The following is a 13171-nucleotide window of genomic DNA, read 5'->3' on the forward strand; positions in this document are numbered from 1 at the left end:
TGCAAGAAGCAGAGCATAAAGCATCTTTCCCATGAATTATACCACAAATGCTACTTAACCACGTACAGTCAGCTCTAAATGTTTCTTTTTAAGGGACTTAAATACTGTTATAGGGCTCTTAATATGCAATTAGAAAACAGGCAAATAATTATGCACTCTCCTCCTCAGCAGCTTACCCCCCTTGAGCAAGCAAAGCATTTTACCCCCTCTCATTTGCATGCTAATTACATGAATTGTTTTCAGTGCAGGAGATCAGAGCTAAAATGTGCCAATCAGTACCCTGATAGATATTGCTGCCCTCTGCCCTTCCCCATTGTCCCTGACCATTGGCCATGCTGGCCAGGGTTAATGGGAGCTGGCGCTCGACAACATCGAGTGGGCCAGAAGTTTGCCAACTATGGGCTAGACAATTATGGATGTGTCTATCAGCAAAGAGTAGCCAGGAAAGCTAAACAGATCCTCCATGTAGCAGTAGACCTCTGAATTCCAGATGCTGGAGCCAATGAGAGAGAATGGCCATCACCTGCATGTCCTGCTTCTCAGCCCTCGGCAGTCCAGTCTGGCTGGCCCCTGCCAGGCTAGGTGTTATCCAGCTAGTAAATGCATTTGTATTTTATGATGATGCAACTGTAATAAGAAAGTGCCTCTGAGCACGTGCAGAGTCTACCACCTCACCACAACGAACCTTACCTGTGTTGGATTAGGACAAAGAACATATACAGGAGTACATGGCCCAAGTAGGCTTGAAGCCCAGGACATATTCAGTTCAGAAACTGATCACTCTTGCTTCTGAAGTGAGTGCATTTGCCAAAACACAGAATATCACTTTTTACATGTTTTGAGAAATGAATGAAAGCAGGAAGCAGGAAATGTCTCTTTTGTCCTTACAAGTCCAGCCCTACCATTAGCCAGAGTGAGTGAGGTGGCAGCCTCAGTAAGCGATTAGGAACATAGGAACAGAGACAAATCATTGTTCCACCTAGCTCAGTAGTGTCTGCACTGACTGGCAGCAGCTCCCCACAGTTTCAGGACGGTCCCTCCACCCAACCCTTCCCAGAGATGCTAGGCATTGAATTTGGGGCCGTCTACATGCAAGACAGATGCTCTTCTGTGGAGCTACAGCCCTTCTCAAAGATGGGGGGGGGCAGCCATTTTTCATGAGCTTACTATCCATTCTCCTCTGTTGGAAGACAGAGCTGTATGTGCCACATAGCCTCTCTGTGCCTCCTAAATCCTGTTTTTCTCCAGTGTGATGGAAGCAGCTGCCCTATTGCCAGCATTGATTCCGTTGCCAGTCCAGTCAGCTTCTGAACATGGAGTGAGCAGGCGACAGGCGCCATCTTGTCTTGGGCTGACTTGTCTACATAGCTTGGCCCAAGTTGCTAATTACTGAACATTTTTCTAGGATAAGCCAGTTGACAAGACTTTAATCTTTTTCTCAGGCTTTTGATTAATGAGCCCTAAATCCACCCGAGTATAAATAAACAAAGAAGAGTCGTTCCTTGGATTCTCTTGCTGCCTTTTGGAGAGTGTTACATTCTTGTTCCCATTCATCATTTATTTATCTTTTTAGCCTTTCTCAATTTCCCCTTAATAACATTGGGAAAAGCCGAGGTTACTGCTTTATCTGCCGCTGTACTTAGTAAGATGGACATTTTGGTGCTCGAAAAAGGTTTCTTTCTCCCTGCTCTCTTTCCTTCATCCCATTTGATCAGATGTCACACCATGTTATTTCATGAGAGCTGAAGATGATCTCTCTTAAGAAGCTGAGCAATAAACTTTTTTTTTTAAAAGGGGAATGAGCATCAAAGACAGAGTGGGGAGAATAAAATGGTGTACTTTGAAACAGCTCTTATTAAAGCCATCTGGCAGCAATTTAGGCATATATAAATATGCAGGCATAGGAAGAAGTGTAACCTCTACATCCCAGGAGACATAGAAAAAGCATTCCCTGCCCCATGGCTTACTGATCAGATCAGATCTTCTTAGGACATTGCCAGCAGGGTTGCCATAAGTCTGGCTTGTCCTGGACATATACAGAATACTGCTGTCGGCAGCAGTGTCCAGGCAGAAATCAGAAAAAAATGTCCGGGAAAATCCGGACACATGGCAGCCCACATCAGCAGTGCCATTCTTGCATTTATTTTGGGGGGATTTTGCCCTAAAAGCTCAACAACTTTTGGGTAAAACTTTATAAATATGGCAACCTTAATTGTCAGTCCAGTCTACAAAGTACTGTTTTGTTTTTTTAAAAAATTATAATACTAATACTGTATGAAGAAAAATGGAATGTGCATTGCCTGTTCCCCTGCCCTGACCTTCTACTGGGTGGAGCAAGCATGGATGTCATTAGGGCAGCCCTTGGAACAGTATCTGGACTTACAACCTTGTCCTGAGGGTCCCCCCCTAGGGTAGGCTGCATGCCTGAACCCCTTCCAATTCTGGGATCCAGCAAGTGCTAAAATCTAAGCAAAGATTCAAATTGTTGAAATAGCCAGACAAGTTTCTCTAAGTATGGGCCATTAAGGTAACAAAAGAATTGGCTGTGTGTGGTCATGTTAAAAATGGAAAGCATAATGCTGGTGATCAACAAAAGAGGTTTAAAGACTCTCTCAAGGCAAATCTTTAAAAAATGTTGTATAAGACAATTGGGAAACACTGGTCTGCAAGCGCTCCAATTGCAGAACAGCCTTTACCGAAGGTGTCATGGACTTGAAGACTCTTGAATTCAGGACGAAAGGGAGACATGTGCTAAGAGGAAAGCACTCTTGGCAAACCCTCATCATGATCAACTCTGGCCTGGAAACCTATATCCTCACTGTGGAAGGACATGTGGATCCAGAATTGGCCTCCACAGTCACTTACGGACTCACTGTTAAGACTGTGTTCATGGAAGGCAATCTTACTTGGCTATGAGTTATTGCCGAAGAAGAAGAAGAAGAAGAAGAAGAAGAAGAAGAAGAAGAAGAAGAAGAAGAAGAAGAAGAAGAAGTCGGGCACTCCCCTTCTCAGCTCACTGGTAATTAGAAAGACAAAGGCCAGAGTTGGGAGTTGTGTGTATGAGTTAGATTAAGTTGGCATGCTGCAAGTTGGGCAGCTGGGGAGGCAGAACCATGCCTGATTTCTGCTGAAACCCAAGGCTGGGCTATGGGAGAAGCAAGACTCTCTTGGGTGTTAATGCTATGAATCCCTCCATCATAGGCTCAGGTGGTATATATGTGTAAATAAAGCATACATTTTAAAGACACCACAGTCTCTACAATCTCTAGGTAAGTGCCTGGAATCCCTGAAATCTCACCCTGCTTGGTGGTTGGGGTGGCGTGCAATGTCAGATCAAGCTATCCTTCCAGGCACAATTGCTGCAGTGATGTCAAAGAAGGCATGTAGATTTAAATGGGGATGACATCTGATTTCTCGTTGAGTGGGAACAATGTTTCTAATAACTATCACTTTAAAAGTTTCTAAGCATGAATCATTGCGCCTCTGACCTTCATCTAGCAAACTCAAATACAGTATTTCTATTCTGATGACCCCAAAATGTCGGAAATGCCAAGAGACAGCGTGTGACAGCATGTGTGACAGCATGAAGCCAACCAAGGGGGAAATTATACCTCAGCAAGGAGAAACACACAGTTTAAGATGCTATTTCCTCGGTCTTTGTAGATTAGGATACTGATGCACCAGAATGATGCCACTCTGTATCAAATAGTAATTATTTTCTCATCTACTGAAAACAGCTAGGAAATGAAGGAATACACACACTGCCAGCCTAAGCTATAAACACGTGTGATCAAAAACTTAAGAAATTATATCTGCAAGAAATTATAGGAAAATCCCTACCTTACTATATAAAAATTAAAACAAAAATAGCTTGTCTAAAACACCCACTTCCTGGCATTGCATAATTGTCCAGACCTTCAGAAGGGGGGCCATTTGCATGCTGTAACAGGTAACTCCTCTGTTTGCACCATGTTTTAAGACACAGACTTGAAAGAGAGGGCAACTCCTCAATGCTGGAAAGATATGGAATGCATCCCAGGTTATTGCTTCAGGGCGCATATAAATTATGAATTGTGTGTTATTGCTTTTGTTCTCTTATGAATACGGTTTCAAAAGACAAGAACAAGCACACGTTTGTTTCCTTAAGTAAGAAGAATTCTGGTCTGCTTTCTGAAGACACTTTTGCTGTCTTAGTCCGTTTCTTCTATGACTGAAAAATTAAATGCTTGATTTCAGTCAGGGATTGGCAGGCTGTGTTCCCCCGGGAGTTGTGAGGTTCCAGTTCCTGTCAGCTTCAGCCAGCATGTTCAATGGTGAGGAACCAGGGGAGAAGCAGTCCAACATCTGAAGAGCCACAGATCCCACACCCCTGATTTAAATGAATGCAAAGTATTGATAGTAAACATTAGACTGTAGCCAACCAGGTCCTACTCTAAGCAGCCCCATTGGGGATTAATGGTGTTAAATCATGACCATTGATTTCAATGGGTTAATTCTGAGTAGGGCTAGCATTGGATATAATCCTTAATAGTGTGAAGTTTCATACAATCGCCATAACATTTATATCAGGTTACTGCGTCTTTTATGTGCAGTATTAGAACGAAGGTCTTTTTTTTAATGGTTTCAGGATCCAGTTCATCAAAATAACATTTTCTTAGTTATAGCCAGTGCTTTTTTCTGGGGGTACGCATACCCCTAAACATTTTGTGAATCTAAGTTTGGCCTCATGAGAAAATGAGGGGAAATGAGAGTACCCCTAAACATTTTGTTTAGGAAAAAAAGCACTTGTTATAAAGCTCATTCGCAAGCATTTCTACAGAGTATTGTTGTGGGGCAGATCACCAAGGAAGAAGGCAACAAAATTTAGAAAGGTTCTCATGTTGCCTGGAATCATAGAATTGTAGAGTTGGAAGGGACCCAGAGGGTCATCTAGTCCAACCCCATGAGATGCAGGAATCCCAGCTAAAGCATCCATGACAGAGGGCCACCCAACCTGCTCAATTCATACAAGTTCATTCAGCATGATGCCCAAATCTCCAGCAACTTTAAAGATAAAATTTCTTTCCATATCTCCCAAATATGTTGACTTATGTATTATGCCAATGGCTAAGCGCCAAACTAAACATGCCCATTTTTTTCTTTTTTAAAAATGAAAATAGCCACAACATCCTCCTGACCAGTATTGAGACTTTGGTGGGTGAGCTGTGGGACTTCGCCCTTTCGCTCACTGCCATGTTTCCAATGAAAATCACCCCCCCAACCCCTGAGATGCTATAATCAAGGGTAGGGTAAAGTCTTTTTCAGCAGATCCTTGAAATCTGGACATCCAAAAGGGGCTCTGGGTTTCATGAGTCTGTTGGTGAGTCTTACCTGTGGTTACCAATTCACACACACTTTTAAGTAGAACCCACATAAATAGGGAAAGCATAGCAGGCAAATAATCATAATGTGATTTTCCTGTCTGATTTTTGGCAGAGACCAAAGCTAGAAGAATTCCTTGGTGATGGTTAAATTCTATTTGGAGAAAGTTCCACAATGAATTTTGACTGAATGTAACACCAAGGTACTGTTGTACAAAGAAAACACAAGAGCTGAGTAACCTTTCCATATTGATCAGATATTGATTAGAAATAGTCACACGAGGTCTAAAACATCAGGGATCCTGTGGCAAATAGTTCACAGTAGCTTTGGATCACAGGAAGAACTCAGGATAGTGAGTCTCAAAGCAATTTGTTTAAAATATAAACCACTTGCATTAGGTTTTCTGCCTGCAGTCTCTATCCTGAAGCCCAATCCTATGCACAGTTACTCAAAGGTAAAGCCCAGTTTCAGTGGGACTTACTCTCAACCAGGGCTTCAATTCTATCATCTTTTACCTGGGCATAGCTGCCAAGTTTTCCCTTTTCTCGTGAGGAAGCCTATTCAGTATAAGGGAATTTCCCTTAAAAAAAGGGATAACTTGGCAGCTATGTACCTGGGAGTAAATGCCACTGAACTCAATGGGACTTACAACACCATCCTGTATATGAATTGAGAAGTAAGTGAATTTAAGGTTGCATCCTTAGGGACAGATTGCAGACCTAGTCATGTGCTCATGACAAATGAACATGTGAGGAGCTCATGTGCAAGTGCACTAGCTCCACGCACCCCCATCCTCACCATCCCCCACAAATTCAAGTCTGCAGGAGGCTACTATGGATTTTAGAACCTTGGAAAACCCAGGTTACAGGAGGCATCCCCAAAGCAGACAGCAAGCCTTGAAAGTGCAGGGAGCAATGCAGGTGGGGCAGAGCTGGCATGCTCATAGGTGCTCTCCCCTCCTTGTGTGTTAAGCCATAATATGAACGCCTGAACAGGGCTCATGGCCGCAGTGAGGACAAGCACTGTCATACCAGCTTTATAGGAAGCTGTCTTCTAAGTCGGACCTTTGGTCCATCTAACTCATTGGCAGTGACTCTCTGAGATCCAGGCAGGGATTTGTTTCAGCCCTACATGGATGTGCTGGAAACAGAACCTGGGACCTTCTGCATGCACTGAGTTATGTTCCGTCCTTGTTGGGGAGCTGTCTCCATCTGATGCATGGAGGCTGTTGCTCTTGACTTATCATTCAGAGGTCCTAATTTATGCCATGGAAATGAAGAGGAGCTGGGCATGGGTGTCTGAGCAGAGGTTCTCCGAGTTTGACTGGTGGGCTAAATGAAGTGACAGCTTCCTCCATATAAGGCAGGCGGGAGGTGAATGGGAATGGGTGAATGAATGAACGGAACTGTCTGCCTTGTTTTACTACTCTGACTCATTAAAGAGAATCCCCAGCCCCAATCATTCAGAAAAACAAAAGAAATCCTTTCAAGAAGGAACTAGGTAGAAGCTTATCCACCTGTGTTGGATTGAAATACACCTTCATCTTGCTTTTGTCTTGTTTGTTCAGAATTCCTGTGTTCCCACCATAACGGGAAAATGTTCCTGCTGTATGAGCAAAATTCGGTGGAATATCGGATCCCTGAATGATGGTGGGTGCAGTTAATGTACTACTAAGGAACTATATGAGAACATAACTGCATGTATACACACAGAGATTTCCACAAGCATTTCAATATGCAGCCTTTCATCTCATGAAACACTAATTGCAATTATTTGGACACACTGAATCAAGCAAGCAGGCTAAGCAGAACCCAAGTATTTTAGTGGAGCTAGGGATGCTGTCATTGTCTTACACAGCAAGTGTCTGCCTGATGCTTCTTTTCTGACTCTGCTCTTATTGCTATTCGGTTGGCTGTGGGTTACCAGGTAGATTATAGGCGGTGCCATAGTTTTGCTGAACCTGCAAACATCTTAGCACAAAGCAATGAATGGAGGTGATAGAATGCAGCACTTTGCTAGGTGTGAATGAATGGGCTGGAACCAGCAGGTGAAGGGGACAAGAGAGAGGGAGAACTGGAGAACTGGGATCCTACTTGCACTCCGTTCTCATTGTTATATCCACATATTATTGTATTGTATTAATGTCCATAATGCTTTCCTATATTTTCACCTGTCAGATCTCACCTTTATAATTCTACATTTCAGGGCATACTCCCCCATTTTACAGAAAGAGGAATTAAAGTAGGTCACAGAACATTTCCACCCCACCCCCACCCCAAGATGGGAAATTGAGGGGGAGGAGAAAAACAAACAAACAGATTTGTCAAAGAGAGTTAACAGTTAATTAGACAATTTAAGAATATCAGAATATCTAGGTTAGCTCAATGGTTTATCTAGCCTAGTGCTTTGTTTCCATCAGTGGACAGCTAGATACCCCTGGAAAGAGCACAACAGTTCTCTCCTATTGTTAGTCCCCAGCATTTGGTATTCAGAGATATACTGCTGCTGTACATGGAAGTTCCTTTTAGCTATTGTGGCCAATAACCTTTGAAACAAGAATCAAAACCCCTTGGCTCTCTCTGTCTCTCTCACTATACCTCACCACCTGGTCCTTCTCTGCTAATGCACACACCTCTTTCTTTAGGTATCTTCCTCCAGAACTATAGTGCCTTGTTCTGGATGCTAGACAGGGGTCTGTGAGTAATATCAACATATTCCTCACCAAACAGCTTTTACGTAATGCTACAACCATCGCCCAAAATGCACTTTCTGTTTGAAATTGGCACAATTACGCCACTGTTAAAAAACGACCATAGTATTGCATGCCATCCGTACTGGAGGTTCGCTCTTAAACACACACAAACAAACACACTCCTAATTCTCTCGCGTCTCTCTCTCTCTCTTGGCATCACAGTAAATGATCACATCAATTTTTATTTTTTTAAAACAGCATGTGCTCAGAGAGCATCCTTACCCTCTTTTTAAAAAACTGAAAAGCGGAACACTTCTTGACTGGGAATCCATTCATGTCTTTGTTGACCATTTTCCTCGAGGGAGGCGGACACACAGCGATAGATCCCGGGCAGGACTCCCTTTCGCTAGCAGCGCATCTGTTTCGCTCAGTGTCCCTCCTGGAGCCGGTGAATGAAGACAGAGCAGGGCAGGAGAAGCACAGGCTGGGCGCAGGCGACTTATCCCCTCACACATTCATTTTGCTGCACTGGCTACTGCAGCCTCGGCAGCAGCTGTTGCTGACTGGCTCCCCCCCCCCCAGTTGTGCTTAAAAAGAACGTTCCATATACATGCACATCAAAGGAGCCGCTATAGAATCCAGAGACAGTTAGCCAATCAGCTGGGGATGAGATGCAGGGGAGGGGGATAGGACCTGGCTTCGCTTTACGCGTTCCTGAAAGCCTCCTAAGCAAAGGCAGCAGGCAGGCGATTGCTCTTCTTCAGGTGATGGTGTGATTCACTGCTGTTTGGGAGGAGAGAGATGGTTTGTGCAAGTTCCAGAGGGAGATGCAGTTCAACAGCAGCAGCGGGGTGGAGGGGGGGGGGAGAGATGCACAGGAAGCGGCAGCGGAGCAGAAATAAGTGCAAAGGATGGGGGGGGGAAGCTCAGGGCACAGAAGGAGCACAAGGCAATCTGTTTCCCCCAGGGGAAAATGATACTGGCAGCTCTCGCATTACAACAGAGCCGTCTCAATACAGACAGGCGAGGGACGAGAAGATGCCAGCCACAAATGCTCCTTATATGCACAATAGACGACATTAATTTGAAACAACAACAAAACCGTATCTAAATTTTCAAAGGATGGTACAGTGGTGGTGTTTTGCTCTTGCTTGCTTGTTTTTTTTGGGGGGTGGCAGGGATAGGAACCAGAGAGACATGCTTATTGCGTCTGATGTGTTTATGCTGGGCTTAATTTCTCACAAGCCCCCAAGTTCCTTTTCAACTGAGTAACAGACTGTATCCTCACACAGCACCTTTTTGGATAATCCATTTTAAAATCACGAATGCATATTTATTGTGCAAGATAAGATGCTTCTGTTCTGGGTGTGTGTGTGTTACATTTTCCCTACTTGGAGAATGTGATTCATGGGGCATCCTTTTGAATAAAGCCTATTATAGCAGCCTGCACACACCTGGTGCCCTCCAGATGTTTTGGACAACCATTCCCAATCAGCCCCAGTCAACACTCTCAGTGATGCATTTGTACACCAAACCTTTAAAGCACATTTAAAGCACGTTTTCTCCCCTTTCACAAAGAATTCTGGGAACTGTGGTTAACAGTTCTAGGAACTGTATGTGTGTGATGGGTAAACTACGGTTCCCAGTTTACACTTTAAATGTGCTTTAAAGGTTTGGTGTGCACATATCTTATATCTCCTATCTCAAATCTGCAATATCATGCACACTTAGTAGCTTATCTGTTTGAACCCGGTGGGACGTATTTCTGAGTATGCAGGTATGTGCTTATAACCAAACTGCACAATAAACTACTCCCTTGCCCCCATAAAACTTCAGTTATTTTTGAGATCTCTAATGTGTTCTGAGTCAGACAAAGCTTTGATCTGCCTCTTGCAGTTATTTCCCCCCTGTAGCTTAACATAGTTCTGTATCTCTCTAGAAGAATTTCTGCTTGTTTCCCGAACAGATTCAGTGCTCCTATTAGCATATTAATTGTATACCACATATCGTTAGTGATACTTCATGGATGTGGTGGTATCATTTCTTATTATTTTATGAATATCTGCTCTACATGCCACAACAATCCCCCTCTTCAACAAAAGCCTGCTAAACGTATTCCTACTTTTTATGTCTTCCTTATATTTTGCTACACACTACCACCACATTTTATTAGCCAGCCAGGCCAGCTATGTCCCCACTGGAAGGCACCTATTCTGAAGTGACTTGGAGGGAAAGCCTCACCAGAAAGGTTAGGAAAATTCCACACATCACATTAAATAGGGCATATCCAGGCCAGCACAGTGATTCAGGTGATTTTCATATTGAAATTAGTGAATGGTAAGTGTAGCTTTGTTCTTTGTTGCATGACCTGTCCTAATGTTGACCTTGCAAATAAGTCCACCAAAGTCCGCAAATAATTTTTTTGGCAGCTTGCCTGAACACACAGGTCAATTATATGTAGGACATGAACTATTTGGAAATGAAGAAAAACCCAGTCCTCTTCCTCTTCCTTGTTTGGTCTTCTGTAGGCAATTGTTGCTTTTGACAGTTGACTAGACAAATTGCTATTGACCCATGCCTGGAGTATAAATTTTCGCTTCACACTCTGTTCCTGAGAAAATTAATACCTCATTTAACATCCTATTGATCATGCCCCTTGTTCATGCTTCTCACCATGGGTGTTGCCCTGCTTCCTCTTGCTTTGATATCACAATCCCCCCCTTTTCATTTCTGAAACCCAACCAAACCTGGTTTTATCACTTCATCAACAGAAGCTTCACAAAATTTTTGTCTAAAAAACAAACGAGAGATACATGTGAAATCACACAGTTGTCCTATTCAGATATTCCTCCTAATGTTCCAGAGTTCTAAATCATGTGAGGAGCTGAGACAGACACAAGCAAGGAAGACCATAGTTCAGTGAGGTAGGGCTGTAGCTCAGTGGCAGAGCACTCATTTTGTGTTCAGAAGGTCCATGGTTCAATCCCCAACATCTCCAGGTAGTTGGGGAATGACTTCTGCCTGAAATCTTGGAAAGCCGCTGCCTGACTTGGCACAAGACAACTTTATACACTCTTGTGTTGCATTGGAGAAGTTCAGCACTAATGTAGAGAGTGATAAAGCCCTTGATGATTACATCACAGAGGGGCGGGGCTAGCCCCTGCTCTTTTCCATTCATGAAATTGGAACTGCATGGGGGTGGAGGTGGGGAAAGAGCATCACATGTACGGAAATGCTTCTGCCATGGAGACATCTTGGTCACCATTTCTCAGTCTAACCCACCTCACAGGATTGTTATGAGAATAAAATCGGCAGCAGGAGGAGAAACTAAGTCAACTTGATCTCCTTGGAAGAAATGTAGGATACGAATGCACATATATATAGAGAGGGGGGTAATAATTTATATATAAATATCTGAAAATAAACTCTCCTTCCTCCCACTGTAGTTTGCACACTATAGGGAAGTTTTTGTTACAATGTGTATAGGGGGAGCAATTTATATCCTGCTGGGCCTATTTTGAATATAATAAATATAGAAATTGTATCCAGTAGTGGCTTAGCAGAAAGTGCTTCCAACGTGTGCAAGCGGGGAACCCGATTTTCAAAAGAAAAAAACAAAACAAGTACAAAAGGGGAAATTGTAATGACTGTGAACGGTCAATCGGTAGGACTCCTAAATATTAAAGAGTTGAGAAATTGTGGGGAAACACAGTTTTTTCACATTCTGTAGTATGTGGTAGGTTAGAAAAAGGCATGGGAGCCATTTTTGATGGTGATGTATGCAAAGAAGTGGAAAGCAGAAGAATTTAGAGATGCAGTTTAGCTGGCAAGCTGGTTTTGGTTTCCAGGATCGCTGATGCTGCATAGGAACTGCAGTAGGACTGCCGACACATGTGCTTTCCTCATACCTGCTCAACCTGTACATATCTAAGCAGATCATCAGAGAATGTCCATGAGTCTCCACCAAGGCCTCCCCCATTCACTCTCTCCTTCTGCCCACCTGGAAATTCTACAATGGAGGAGCAGTAAGAATATCTTTACAACAGCATCTGAGCTTCTTGGCACAGGACATCATCGGTGGTGCCTGGTACCCATTGGGTCTTGCAGGCCAGAAGGCAGAGAGACTGACAGCAAGTGCATCTGGAGACCAGAGCCAATGACAGACAAAAGTTTCATCCCAATCCTGCCTGCTAAGTTCTATAAGAGCAATACTGACACTAGCGAGGAGGAAGTTGATGGGTGGTGCCATCACCTGGACTGCTTGTATATAAAAAGGTAGGCAGGAGGGGGTGACATTCACCCTGGTAGACCAGCCTCCACTGGCTAAATTTGGTGAGCCCCTCAAGGCACCTGTAGGGTGAAGTCATGCTCACCCCCACCCCCATCCTCTTTTTTTGCCAGCCGGCTCAAGAGGTTGTGGATGGGGAAGACTTTATTGAACAGCAGCTAGAGTCAATGGAGGCTGAAAACTCATTGCCCACAGCTGGCCTTTATGGCTGGATAGCTATGATAGGTACTTGGATGGCAGTGTGTCAGCACTGGGGTAGCAAGCCAGTCCCCATGCTTGCACATACCCCCTTTTGTGATTGCCTTATAAATCAGCCCTATTCCCATATATTGGGTTTTTTGGGTCTTCATTGCAGTGTGTGTGTGTGTGTGTGTGTGTGTGTGTGTGTGTGTGTGTGTGTTTGCATGAAAGAGCTTAGAAGCATAACCATTAAACTGTGCCATTCCCTGCTTGTGTTCCCTGCTGTTCCCGTGATTTTGCAAGTGTGTCTTCTTAACACCCATCCCTTTCAATGTTGACAAATTTCTGGAAAGCGTCACTTAACATATCAAGTTGGCAGGCAGAAGTAAACAGAGGCGTGGTGCCATTTTGAAATGACAACTCCTCCAGCACTCTCAGCAAAGAAGAAGGGTAACAGGAGGGAATTTCCAGAGTTGTAAGGCTTGGAAGCCACTTTGTGTCTGGAGGGGTTAGCAGAGGAAAGGGCTGCCATGTGCAAAATCTGGGTTGTTGTGGAGCAGCCTCAGGACCCTGGTTTTTCTTGTTTCTGCAGTGATGCCGAAACATGAACTTTGCCTAGAGGGGATCTAGGGCTTCTCTCCAGAGTTTCA

The 13171-nt window shown here is 43.7% G+C and overlaps 1 long non-coding RNA gene across 1 annotated transcript in view; it reads right to left on the bottom strand.

The window, feature by feature from the left end:
- The window catches only part of LOC148686263 (uncharacterized), a 50765-nt gene extending 42182 nt beyond the window's left edge, over nucleotides 1-8583 (bottom strand). Inside the window, exon 1 of the long non-coding RNA XR_015948978.1 lies at nucleotides 8336-8583. This is a non-coding gene — a long non-coding RNA (uncharacterized LOC148686263). The remainder of the gene's footprint in view (nucleotides 1-8335) is intronic.
- Between the last annotated feature and the right edge of the window lie 4588 nt (nucleotides 8584-13171).

Source organism: Zootoca vivipara, chromosome 3 (genome assembly GCF_965207765.1).
Source record: "Zootoca vivipara chromosome 3, rZooViv2.hap1.1, whole genome shotgun sequence".
Taxonomy (NCBI): Eukaryota; Metazoa; Chordata; class Lepidosauria; order Squamata; family Lacertidae; genus Zootoca; species Zootoca vivipara.